The sequence below is a fragment of the Aquarana catesbeiana genome, linkage group LG03 (assembly GCF_042186555.1).
Source record: "Aquarana catesbeiana isolate 2022-GZ linkage group LG03, ASM4218655v1, whole genome shotgun sequence".
Lineage (NCBI taxonomy): Eukaryota > Metazoa > Chordata > Amphibia > Anura > Ranidae > Aquarana > Aquarana catesbeiana.
In genome coordinates, this window is record NC_133326.1 from 464,709,882 (window position 1) to 464,723,123 (window position 13,242).

The 13,242-nt window shown below is 40.1% G+C and overlaps 1 long non-coding RNA gene across 3 annotated transcripts in view; it reads left to right on the plus strand.

Annotated features, from left to right (window-relative positions):
- The window catches only part of LOC141132456 (uncharacterized), a 431,887-nt gene that overhangs the window by 140,804 nt on the left and 277,841 nt on the right, over positions 1–13,242 (plus strand). The window lies entirely within an intron of this gene.

Sequence of the window (13,242 nt, forward strand, 5' to 3'; positions counted from 1 at the left end):
CCAGTTCCGATGGTCATAGACAATTTAAGATTAAGAACTTTATTAATTGTTCTACAACACGCGTAATATATATGTTGACCTGTCCATGTGGACTAATCTATGTCGGTAAGGCTAAGAGACAGCTCAAGACTAGAATTGGTGAACATGTCCAGAGTATTGTCAACAAAGAGGACGATCGCCCCCTCTCATTACATTTTTTGAAGGTACATGATGGTGAACCAAGTGGGCTTAAATGTAAGGGCATTTACAAACTGAACCTGCCAACTAGAAGGGGGGATTATGATAGGATCCTGTATCAAAAAGAGAAGACGTGGATCTTCTATTTAAAAAGCCTGCAAATAATGAATTTAATCTTTTGGTATTTTTGGAACGTTAACTGGACATCTTTTCATGTAGATATCTATTATACATTATAAATCATAGAAATTTGCATGTGTTCATCATACATGGGATTCTCAGGCATATATCCCCTATGTAGGCTGCTATCGCTCAACAAGAGTGATAGATCTTCTGATCTATAGAGGAAATTATAGATACACTTTTGTTATTTAAACATCTATTTGGTCCGTTGTCTGTTCGCACCTATACTGGTTTTTAAATCTTGCACTTGTGGCGAATGACGTAGTGATGGGTGTTCAGGTGTGGGTGGTTTTAATTGTTATCAATAGTCTGGCTATTTAAAGCACGTATCCTGACCCAGCACGCATGCTCTGAGGAAACCTGTGAACAGGTGAAACGCGTAAGCATCTTGCCACTACGTGAGTAGTGGCTGGGACCTCTGGATGCCCACCAAAAGCCTGGAACCACCTCTGTATATCTCCACCTTTGGATTGACCATAACTGCTAACTCAACAGAGATCCTCTCTTCCCACTGTCCTTTGAAAGTGGCCTGTTACATCATTGCTGATATAGCCTCTGAACACTGTCCAGTCGGCTGACTTTGAACCTTGCAACCCACCGTACATTTCATCTGGAGGAACCAATACTGCTGGGAGTGCATGGTTCCCAGCGCGGGTGTGTGATTAGCAAGGAGACGACAGTAGCACGGGACATATGTGGACTGAGAGTTAACCAGATCAAGACGCCAAAACGGTGAGAGATCAATATATGTTATTATATGGCAAACATCAGTGGACTCTAACCCGACTGGTCACAAATCGCTGACTCACGTAGTTAACAGTGATACATTGTTTGGATGTCGGTTCACAACTGATATATCTGGGTCGATCCTACGGGTGAATTTCTCGTCTATTAATGCAGACTTAATAGACAGTCGTTCTGATCATAAGCCCATGGACTTTTTAGTCTATTTTCAAAGCATTTGAGCAGCTTTGGCTAAAATTCATCCATTTGACCCGGGTCTAAGACTTTTGTCTGTGTGTGTATGCAAGACGAGTGATTGAGAGAGGTGTGTGTAAAAGGCAAGGTGGCTACCCATGTTCCCTGTAAGACGTCTGTCTTATTTTTATCATTGGCTGGAGGGAGGAATAGTCCTTGTTCAATTGTAGTTACTTTGTAGTTTATTTGTTTACATACGTACTTTTACATCAAAGGGTTTTTCAATAAAGATAATCAATACAATATATCAGTGGGTCCTCATTGAAGAACTGCTGTCTGGAATCTTTTTCCAATATTTTTTTGTATGCTGTTAGAAAAGTTTAGAGGATCATCACCGTGTGATATGTGATTTGATCACGATTCATAATCAGGGATGAGGATATAGACAGGTGTTAAATTTGAGCAGGTAGGAGATAAACCGTTGAGACGCTCATATTCACCTCTGATTAGCAGGCAGCATCATTGGTCTTTTTCCTGTTGTTTTCACGCGACTTCATCAGGGAGTAGATAAGGAAGCCAGAAGTGTCCTTAAATAGGGTAGGCAAAATACATTAACGAGCGGCCATTTTCTTGAAGCCCTTTGCTTACTAAAGCATAGCGGCCATTTTCCTATTGATATTCTCAAGGCTACAACCGTGGCCATTTTCTTGAAGTTCAGACTATAATAGGGGAACGGTAGTAATGACGAGAGGCATTAATAATTAGACATAGGTGAAGATATACTAAATTATATCCAAAATTGATAATTGCTCACAATAATGCATTCAAATAATTCTGATAAGTCTAACTGGGAGCTAGACTGACTCTAGAAGGTATGATTAATAATAGAGGGACGAAACAATAATTGCCGCATTGTATATGTGACAGAGCAATGTAAACAAGCTAATGTATAGTGCGCTAGCTCCAATATAAATAGAAATATAAAATATATATGGTGGATAAAATTAATGCATAAAAAACGAATGCATAGATTCACTGGATGTCCCCCGGTGTTTATCAGTAATGGGGACACCGGAAATGAGGTTGAGCAAAGCAACCTTATACATACAGAAAAATTCATAAAATATTATTAAATATACATATGTAATTTAAAATACAGAAAGGAGAAGTAAAATTAGAGTAAAAGGAATTATGTTTTAAAAGCCGCTAATAAAACAATTAAGATCAAAATCAATATTTAATTCCTGAGGTGCAAAAGTATCCAATATAAAAATCCACTTTGATTCCAATTGACTGAGGGCCCTTACTTTATGTCCACCTGTCCAATGTTTTTTATAGGGTTCGATACCCCAAGAAATGAGGTGGGTAGGGTCTTTGTTATGGTGGGTGGCAAAATGTTTGTCAAAACCGTCAATATTTTGTACGTGCTCCTTTATACGTACTTTGGGGGGTCTTTTTTTCCGGCCTCTTTATTGTAATCGGCAGCTGCATTCCAAAGCGTATACAGCACCCTCTGTATTGCAGCATATAAAATCATTGACCTCATATGTATTGCCTGTGCTTTTAGAGGAGAACCTAAATTTCTTTTAAACTGGTCGTTTGATTCTAGTACAAGCAAAACAGCGTCTACATGGATAAAAGCCTTTGCCTGTGAAAAAAGTAAAACCAATCGAAGGTGGGTCAGGGATATTTTTGACAAATTTGTCTCTTTATGTAGGGGCCCTTATACAAATCTGGGATTCTGGGGTAATAGTTCCTGCATATGTGTGTCTGTAAGAAGTATATGCCAGTGTCGTCTGATTAGTTTCTCAACCTTTTGTATTGAGCATTATAGTCCAGAATAATCGGAACCTGATTTACTCTAGAGTCGCACTTTTGTTTATCTTTAATCAATTCTGCTTGGTCCATATTATCCACTTCTAATATACTCACCTTGATATGTTCACTCTTATATCCTTTATTGACTAATCTTTGTCCTATTCTGTCAGCTTGTGCTAGAAAATCATCAGTTTCTCCGTAAACGCATTAATTGTCCTTTTGGGATATTGCACAACCAATTATGATGGTGACAGCTATCCATTGACAACTGTTTTTATCAACATTTTTAAAATGCGTTCTTGTACTTAAAGCGGGATTCCAGACGTAAAAAAAAAAATTAAGTCAGCAGCTACAAACATTGTAGCTGCTGACTTTAAATAAGTACTTACCTGTCCTGGGTGCCCGCGAAGTCGGCCGCCCGAGGCCGACCCATCCCTCGGCTCAGGGTCCCGGCACCGCCATCCTAGGTAAGGGAAACAAGCAGTGGAGCCTTGCGGCTTCACTGCCAGTTTCCTACTGCGCACACGCAAGGCTCTGTGAATGGCCCCGTGGTGTTCTGGGAACACACAAGGGCCGCTCCCCGAGGAGCAGAGCATGCCGCGGAATAGGAAGAGGCAGATTAGGAAGACTGCCTAGCAACAAGGGTTTAGGTAAGTTTAAAACATTTTTTTTTTTCAAATGTTTTTTTTTTAGGATTTTTGATGCATTTTTTTTTTTTTTTTTTTTTCAGGGTGGCCCTCCACTTTAATATGCTGTTTTCTTGCATTATCTGCAAATCTAAAAAAGATACAATCTTTGTGCTAATATCCCAAGATAGTTCAATATTTCTGTCATTTTTATTCAAATTTTCTAAAAAATAGATCAAGTGACTTTCTTCCCCTTTCCATAGTATAAAAATATAATCAATGAATCTTTTAAAAACAAGTTCCTGCCACCTCCATTTCTGCAGCCTCCTGGGACAAATCACAAGTCCCTGCAAGGCTGCGGGGCCGTTCAGAGTGCGCTGCTAGCTTGCACATGCTAAGTGGGGATCTGGCTGTTGTTCCTCAGGAAGCCACACTGGGCTCTCATATCAAAGATGGTAGCATCAGGGACCCACAGCTGGTTCTTCAGTGCTGGAGTCCAGGCACTGTTAAGCATCTGATTTTTTAAAACAAATCAGAACCTAAGCATTTGTAGCTACTGACTTAAAGTTATACTAAACAGAGAAGTGTTAATTGCCATAAATTAGTCCTAATTTAAATCAAATGTATCATGGCACTGTATTTTGTTTTTTGTTTGCTTTTTTTTTTAAATCTGCTAAGAAACGTATTCCTGCAGTGCTGTTGTGTGGTCACATGATCTTTCCCTGTTCTTTGGCATCTGCAGGGAAAGCTTTTTGGAAAGAGCTTCTATTACTCTGTTGATGGTATGCTCTGCCCTGATTGTGCTGTGATAAATAATAGATAATGCAACGCTCCCTTTCAATATTCTGTGAGCTACGTGAATAAATATCTAAGTGTGAACTCAATTAAATGTGAATAGGTATCACAAATACAAAATATTCTGCAAACATTTTAGATAGCATACAATCAATATATACAATTGATATAAACAAAAAGTCCATAAGTCTGTCTTAAGCTCCTGTTCAAAAGAAGTCCCAAAATGAAATTTCCACCAAGACGTTTTTTCCAATTCGTGTATTAATTATAAAATTGGATCCCATTGCCATGCAAGGGTGCTCCAACCAACTTCACTCCAATGCGCTTACTTTAACCACTTGACCACTGGGCACTTAAACCCCCTTAATAACTAGACCAATTTTCAGCTTTTGGTGCTCTCACATTTTGAATGACAATTACTCAGTCATGCAACACTGTATCTATATGAAACTTTTGTCCTTTTTTTCACACAAATAGAGCTTTCTTTTGGTGGTATTTAATCACCACTGGGTTCTTTATTTTTTGGGCTATAAAAGAAAAACGAAAAATCTGTAAAAAATTCACTTTTCTTCGTTTCTGTTATAAAATTTTGCAAATTAGTAATTATTCTTCATATATTTTGGCCAAAATGTATACCGCTACATATCTTTGGTAAAAAATAACCCAAATCGGTGGATATTATTTGCTCTTTGTGAAAGTTAGAGTTCAAAAGCTATGGTGCCAATATCTGAAAATTGGTCACACCTGAAGTACTGACGGCCTTGAGACCCTAACATGCCAGAAAAGTACAAATACCCCCCAAATGACCCCTTTTTGGAAAGAAGACATTGCAAGGTATTTAAAAAGATGCATGGTGAGTTTTTTGAAGTTGTCATTTTTTCCCACAATTTGCAAAATCAAGTTGTTTTTTTTTCACAAAATTGTCATATTAGCAGGTTATTTCTCACACACAGCATATGCATACTAAAAATTACACCCCAAAACACATTCTGCTATTACTCCCGAGTATGGCGATACCGCATGTGTGAGACTTTTACACAGCGTGGCCACAGAGGCCCAACATGCACGGAGCACCTTCAGGTGTTCTGGAGCACCCAGGCCAATTCTGACATTTCTCTCCTACATGTAAAAATCATCATTTATTTGCTAGAAATTACATAGAACCCCAAAACATTATATATGTTTTTTGTTTTTTTTAGCAAAGACCCTAGAGACTACAATGGCGGTCATTGCAACTTTTTATCTTGCACGGTATTTGCGCAGAAATTTTTCTAACGCGTTTTTTTTTTGTTTTGTGCTTTAAAAAAAACCCAAAACAGGAAAAGTTAGCCCAATGTTTTTGCATAATGTGAAAGATGAAGTTACGCCGAGTACATACCCAACATGTCACCTTTCAAAATTGCACACTCTTGTGGAATGGCGCCAAACTTCGCTACTTAAAAATCCCCATAGGCGACGCTTTAAAATTTTTTACTGGTTACATGTTTTTAGTTACAGAGGAGGTCTAGGGCCAAAATTATTGCTCTCGCTCTACCGATTGCAGCGATACCTCACATGTGTGGTTTGAACACCGTTTTCATATGTGGGCTGGACTTGCGTATGCGTTCGCTTCTGCATGCGGGCACACGGGGACAGGGGAGCTTTAAAAATTTTTTTTTGTTCATTTTACTTTATTTTAGTTTGACGCTTTTTTCCTCCAAAAAATTTTTTTGATCACTTTTATTCCTATTACAAGGAATGTAAACATCCCTTGTAATAGGAATATGGCATAACGGGTCCTCTTTACGATGAGATGTGGGGTCAATAAGACCCTGCATCTTACCTCTAGGCTAGGAAGCCTAAAATAAAAAAAAAAAAAATGATCCTGGCTTCGATTGTAGCAGTGAGTCGGTAGAAGCACCAGAGGGTGGCGGGAGGGGGGGGCATCCCCTCTCGCCTCCCGTAAGAACAATCAAGCAGTGGAACAGCCGCTATGATCATTCCTATGGTGTAGGGAATTGCTGGCTGAAAAAGCTGATATCTGAATGATGCCTGTAGCTGCACCCATCATTCAGATATCCTGGCACAAAGTCAAGGACGTCGTATGACGGCCGGCGGGTGGGAAGTTGTTAAAACACTTTTTTTTTTTTTTTTTTTTTTTTTTTTTAACACCGAGTTGTCCATTTATACAATATTTCTAACACATAGCATGTACATACCAAAAATGACACCCCAAAATAGAGCCTCCTACTCCTCCGCAATACCACATGTATGAGACTTCCACAGCCTGGCCACATACAGAGGCTGAGTACGGCTGGGTATGGCAGGGTATTGCAGAGTATGACTGGGTATGGCTGGGTATTGCGGGGTATTGCACAGTATTGTGGGGTATTGCAGGGCATTGCAGAGTAGTGCAGGGTATTGCAGAGCATTGAGGGATGGCTGAGCATGGATGGATGGATGGCAGTTGTCACTGAGCAGCGCTGTGGGCACTACAGATCCAGCCCACAGTGCTGCTGTCATCCGATCCCTCCCCCTTTCCGCTCACAGTGTACCGATCGGTACACAGAGTGGAGAGAGGAACCGGCGTTATGAGATGACGCCGGTTTGTTTACATGTGATCGCTCCGTGATCATTTGACAGAGCGATCACATAGTAAATGGCCGCAATCGGCGGCCATTTACCGGGATCCGTGATGCGCCGAGTCCTCTGGACCCGGCCACCATAGCAAGCCACTTGCTACGGGGCAGACAAGTTGGCTTGCTCCTGAGCTGGGCTTTGTGCATCCATCAACACACACAGTGCATCTCAGCCCCACCCCCCACTCTCTGCTCAAGGATTTGATTGATAGCAGCAGGAGCCAATGGTTCCCACTGTGCCTCTCTGTCCTGTGAATGCAGATAGATAGGAAAAAGCCAAAACTGATGGGCACAGCGCTGGCTCAAGTGAAGACTCGGGTAAGTATTTAGTGAGGCCAGGGGGTAATACTGTTATTGGGAGATTTTATATCTTAATGCAGGGTATGCTTTAGGGTAAAAATGTTATGACTTTAAAAACCACTTTTTTTGTTCACCTCCTATTTGCAACTTGGTCTGTTTAGAGCATAACAGTCAAAACCTGGTTTGAGCTGCAGACTAGGCAAGCTGCAAGAGGTAAAAATTAAATATGCATATCCAGTATTTCATATTTACCTGATTACCATATTTACCTGATTAAAAAGAAATTTAAAAACTTAAAACACATTTTTTTTTTTTTTTAGTCCTGAATATAATAAATGCATTATATAAAAGCAATATACATTCACTTTAAGCTTTGCTTTATTTCTTTGCTTTTTTTTTTGAAGGCCAATTATTTTTACAAGATTAAATGTTGAAAGTGTGACAAAGATAGAAGAAAATAAATGCCACAATGCTATTAACAATTTTCTTTTCTTCAAGGGATTGCAGTGTTAAATATTTGTTTACCTTTTTTCCCATTTCCTGTCTCTCAGATAACCTAAAATGTGCAGCCCAAGTAAAACTTACTTTTGCAGGCAATTATAGGTTCTTGTACTAAAAAATCACCTTAGATAAACCTCCAACAGCAGCTTATTGATTCCTAATTTATATTCTGCTAAAATAAGACTCTTGCCTGGAGAGACACGTTTAGAATACCCTATTGTGAGATGAAACGCTGATGGAATTAATGAGTGCTAAATCCAAAAAAGGGCTGGCAATTGCAAACCTTAATCACTCAACCAGATTGGTACTTTTAAAGATGCATCTTGTTTGGGAAACTTTATAGGCAATTTGGGAATGTGTCCTAACAGTACAATAAAGATGTCTGAATAATATTTGGAGGAAAAAAGATCGTCAACACAACTTTTTATGATGGGAAATTGTGTTTTGTTTTTTGGAAGATTGAATTTTACATGGGTATAAAATGGATAAAAATGCACATTCATAATTCCGAAGTACAGTACAACTCTTTTTTTTTTTTTTTCTGATACCATACTGAAGGGGGTGTGATAGGCTGAATACATAATTGTATTCATTCCTGATTGGTCTATATTTTATTCATTTGTTTTTTACATTTTGAATACAAAAATTTAAGCGCACTAAAAGACTCTACGTCAATGTGTACAAGTGTCATAATTAAATACTAAAGTTGGCCATGCGCTATTTTTCCTGTTGACCTCTCCAACCTGAACTGCCCACATTTGTGTAATTGGTATTTGTAGTGCATCATGATTGCTGTTTGTTTTTACTGACATACTGTTACTGTTCTTTGGTTGTAATTGTTAGTTATACCATGTGTAACAGTACAAAAATCCTTGTTTTAAAAAAAAAACTAAAAAAAAAAAGTTGACAATACACAAAATATATTTCTCTTGTATTCTTTGAGAATTGTTTTAGCCACAAATTTAATCTCTGAGAGGCAATTACTCAATCTCACACCCTGAATAATTTGACTGAATGATTACAATTTTCCATCTCTTCTGATCATATCTCATTCAGTTTAATGGCTAAAGCTCTACAAAGGGTCTTTCTATCAAACTTTCTAGCAATAGAAGTAGGGCCACCTTTAATGTGTAATTATGGACAGGCTATGGATATTAAAATATTTATATTTTCTTAAGCAGTAAATGAGCTTTAAAACAAGCTCTCTCTAGCTGTAGCTACCATTGAGAAACGTGTCCTCAAATTTCACCACAAAAGCATTAAAGTCATACTCCCAGCTCGGCTCACCATGTTGCACCCTCCCAGAGCATCCGCTCTAGATTTATATTAGAGATGTAAAGGCTGCCAAGCCACTACTCTGAGCTGTGTAAGCTGAGCTGGTTTAAACAACATTAATGCTTCTGCTGTGAATTTTGGAGATGAATAGCTCTACAGTGCATGCAGCTTGAGGGGGTCAGTGAGTGCTTGTTTTAACCACTTGACAACTGGGCACTTAAACCCCCTTCCTAACCAGCCCAATTTTCAGCTTTCAGCACTCTTACACTTTGAATGACAATTACTCAGTCATGCAACACTGTACCCATATGAAATGTTTGTCCTTTTTTTTCACACAAATAGAGCTTTCTTTTGGTTGCATTTAATCACCGCTGTTTTTTTATTTTTTGCGCTATAAATGAAAAAAGACCGAAAATTCTGTTAAAAAAATAAAGTTTTCTTTGTTTCTGTTATAAAAAATTTGCAAATTAAGAATTTTTCTTCATAAATTTGGGCCAAATTTTATACTGCTACATATCTTTGGTAAAAATAATCCAAATTGGTCTGTGTGAAAGTTAGAGTCCACAAGCAATGGTGCCAATCACTGAAAAATTGATCACACCTGATTTACTGACGGCCTAGCTCATTTCTTGAGACCCTAACAAGCCAGAAAAGTACAAATACCCCCCAAATTACCCCTTTTTGGAAAGAAGACATTCCAAGGTATTTAGAAAGAGGCATGGTGAGTTTTTTCAAGTTGTAATTTTTTCCCACAATTCTTTGCAAAATCAAGATTTTTTTTTTTTTCACAAGTGTCATATTATAAGGTTATTTCTCACACACAGCATATGCATACTCCAAATTACCCCCCAAAACACATTCTACTACTCCTCCTGAGTATGGTGATACCACATGTGTGAGACTTTTACATAGCGTGGCCACACACAGAGGCCCAACATGCAGGGAACACCTTCAGACATTCTTGGAGCATAAATTACACATCTAATTTCTTGACTACCTCTTACGCTTTTGAAGGTCCTGGAGCACCAGGAGAATGGAAATGCCCCAAAAACGACCCCATTTTGGAAAGAAAACAACCCAACGTATAATCTATGAGGCATAATGAGTCTTTTGAACATGTCATTTTTTTTTCTACAAGTTTTTGGAAAATGTGTAAAGAAAATGAAAACGCATTTTTTTTTTTTTTTTACACAAAGTTGTCCATTTATACAATATTAATTTTTTTTTTTTTTTTTTTAAATCTTTATTTAGGGAAAGCAGATTATACATCAATGCAGTGAGTCAAACATGCTCATCAATTTACATCTGTAATTAGGCTATTACATTAGCTCGTCAGATAAGTCATTGTACAGTGTTTGGGTATCAATTAAGGTTACATTTCAACTATAACAAAATAACTGTGCTCAAAAATTCAGCAGTAACTATATGTGCAATTTGACCGGGGCCGCATAGAGTACCCCCTAGTCCAGAGGACCTGTAAAACCGTTCCGTCTGAACGTTAGGGAAAAGAAAAAAAAAAGGGGGGGGGGCCCCAGCACGCAGAGCGGGCTTGTCCCTCTTTGTACAGATACTAAGCTCGTGTTTATGGTGTGCTGATCCCAAACGTCATACTTTTTATGAAATATGGTTCTTTATCCTGAATTTTCAGGAGTGGAACCACTATAATACTGCAATCCGGGGGAATTTTGTCATTTTTAGGAAAAGAGAGAAAAGGTGACACCATTGGTGTCAATGGGGGGAAAGCTATGAAAGGAAGGAAGGGTGAGCAGAAATATGGGAGTGGAAAGGAGGGGAGAAGGGGAGGTTCCGGCAAGGCCGACGGTCCAGGGCCCCAACCCGCCCCTGAGTAGGATATTTAATTGTAGGTCTTATATTCGTCTGAAAAACGGAACAGGTCCCAGTGCATCCAGCGAGTATTATGCTCCTCCTCTCTTTCCCCTAGGGCAGCTGTAAGTTGTTCCATTTGCTGAATATCGCGGACCCTAGCAAACCACTGCGCCACAGTTGGTGGGGATCGCTGCTTCCATACACTGGGGACACACGCCCTGGCCGCATTCAGAAGGTGCTTCAGTAGCGATTTACGGTATCGCTTACTAGATACGGGGGTTAGGTTTAAGAATATTGCTGCCGGGTTATCCTGAAGCGATACATCCGTAAGTTTGTAAATGATCTCCAGAACCTGTCTCCAGAAGGGAGTCAGAACTGGACACTCCCAGAAAATATGGAGTAATGTGCCAGTCTGCGTGTTACATCTCCAACATAGAGGACTGTGATCTGGGAATATGGACGCTAAGACAGATGGAGTCCTGTACCAATGCGTTAAGATTTTGTATGTGATTTCTTGATATTTGCTGCATAAGGAGGACTTATGTGCAAAAAAGTATTCGATTCTTTTGGTCTTCTGTGAATGTAACATTAAGGTCTCTTTCCCACTTCCTCAGGTAGGAAGGATCATTTTGAGATGTGTGGGTAAGTAATATGTTGTATGAATAAGAAAGGGATTTCCGTATTGGCCCATCACCTAGGCACAAGTCTTCGAAAGACGAAGGCTGTCTACGAAAACCGCTGACTTCTGGGAGGGATCTGAGGAAGTGGGAGAGTTGCGAGATCCTCCATCTACCCAAGATGGAAGTATTAAAACTGGGGTAAATGTCTGAGGGGTCTCTCCAATCAGAGGGACCTAGGAAAGAGGAGGCTCTGACTAGGTTCTGGTCCGGGTATAGTCGGAAGGATCTATCGGAGATTCCCGGTAAAAAGTCCGGGTGACCTATTATAGGCGTTAGAGGGGAGGGAAAACTAGGCATTTCTGCTAGCCCAAAGTATCTTTGCATTTCCTTTAGAGTGGGTTCAACCAGTGGGTGGGATAAAGACTGTCCAGGAAGACTGGTCCCACTCCATGGTAGGCCCGAAAGGGGAAACTGCACTGCTTCCTGTTCCAAGCAAACCCATAGCTTATGGTGTGAGTGTCTGCACCAGTCTACTACTCTGTTCATGTGTACTGCTGTGTTATACAGGGCTGGGTCCGGAAGACCGACCCCTCCTCTGAGCTTTGACCGCTGTAATAGAGTTCTCTTGAGTCGCGAGGATTTGCCTTGCCAAACGTAATTGATGAAGATCGTGCGTAGTTTGCGGAAAAAGTTTTGAGGAATCTTAACCAGTAGAGCTTGTAGAAGATAAAGCAGCTGCGGCATGATATTCATCTTCAAGACGTTACATCTACCAAACCAGGAAACTGCCAGGGTCCTCCATCTGTCAAGATCTGAGGAGAAAATATTCAGGAGGGGCTGAAAGTTAAGCTGGTAAATGAGATGTAAATCAGAGGGTATTCTTGTACCTAAATATTGGATAGCCTGAGGGGACCACCGGAAAGGAAAATTGCCACTAAGTCGAGTCAGGGCGGTAGGAGAGAGAGAAACCTTAAGCGCCTCTGATTTTTGCAGATTAATTTTAAAATTTGACAGTTCCCCGTACTGGCGTATTGCCGATAAGAGTACCGGGAGGGAGGTGTGTGGTTCTGAGATGTAGAACAGCAGATCGTCTGCGTAGGCCGCAATTTTTATGGTGATATGTGTTTGTTTCGAGTCCTCTGATGTCTGGGTTGAGTCTAATGTGTTGTAAGAGGGGTTCTAATGAGATAATAAAGAGGAGCGGGGAGAGTGGGCACCCTTGTCTTGTGCCGTTACTTATTTTAAAAGGGTTGGAAGTCACTCCGTTTACTCTGACTGTTGCTGTGGGGGAGGAGTAGATGGCAGAAATCCAAGACCAGATGGAGGGTGGCATTCCAGGGTGTCGCAGGGTGGCCAGAAGAAAAGTCCAGTCCACCCTGTCAAACGCCTTTTCAGCGTCTGTGGACAACAGGATGAACGGGGTATTAAGGCGTTTGACTCTTGCCACTACATCTATCGTTCTTGTGGTGTTATCTCGCTCTTCTCTGTTCCGGATAAAACCGACCTGGTCCAAGGGGATTATGCGTTGGAGGACATGCCCCAGTCGCTCGACCAAAATTTTCGTGAACCGCTTCAGGTCACAAT